Genomic DNA, 680 nt, shown 5'->3' on the forward strand with positions numbered 1-680 from the left:
TTGTGGTCAGTCCAAACAATAAAAGCGACCCCCGCCCCCTCTAACCAGTGACGCCACTCCTCCAGAGCCAGCTTGACAGCAAGTAACTCCCTATTCCCGATGTCGTAATTCCGTTCCGAGGGGGTCAAACGATGAGAAAAGAAGGCGCAGGGATGTATTCTCTCGTCCGAGCGTGATCTTTGGGACAAAATAGCCCCAACCCCCACCTCTGACGCATCCACCTCCACAATGAACTGATGAGACGGGTCAGGTGTGGTTCAAATGGGAGCCGAAACGAAGCGACTCTTTAAGTTCTCAAACGCAGTCTGAACCTGCGAAGACCAACCATACCGCTTCTTAGTGGCGGTGAGATCAGTCAGAGGAAGGGCGACCTGACTAAAGTTTCGAATGAACCGCCTGTAAAAATTGGCAAACCCCAGAAATCGCTGGACCGCTCTACGACTATCTAGGGTGGGCCAATCAGCAACTGCTTTTACCTTGGCAGGATCCATTCGGATACCCTCGGGAGAGAGGATATATCCCAGGAACGGAACCGACCGTGCGTGAAACTCGCACTTCTCCACCTTGGCGAATAAACGATTCTCAAGTAGCCGCTGGAGCACTCGCCTGACGTGCTGGACATGATCGCGTTCGTTCTGGGAGAAAATCAGAATATCGTCCAGGTAAACAAAAACAAAACG

This window comes from Sinocyclocheilus rhinocerous, unplaced genomic scaffold (genome assembly GCF_001515625.1).
Source record: "Sinocyclocheilus rhinocerous isolate Xijiao unplaced genomic scaffold, SAMN03320098_v1.1 scaffold2665, whole genome shotgun sequence".
Lineage (NCBI taxonomy): Eukaryota > Metazoa > Chordata > Actinopteri > Cypriniformes > Cyprinidae > Sinocyclocheilus > Sinocyclocheilus rhinocerous.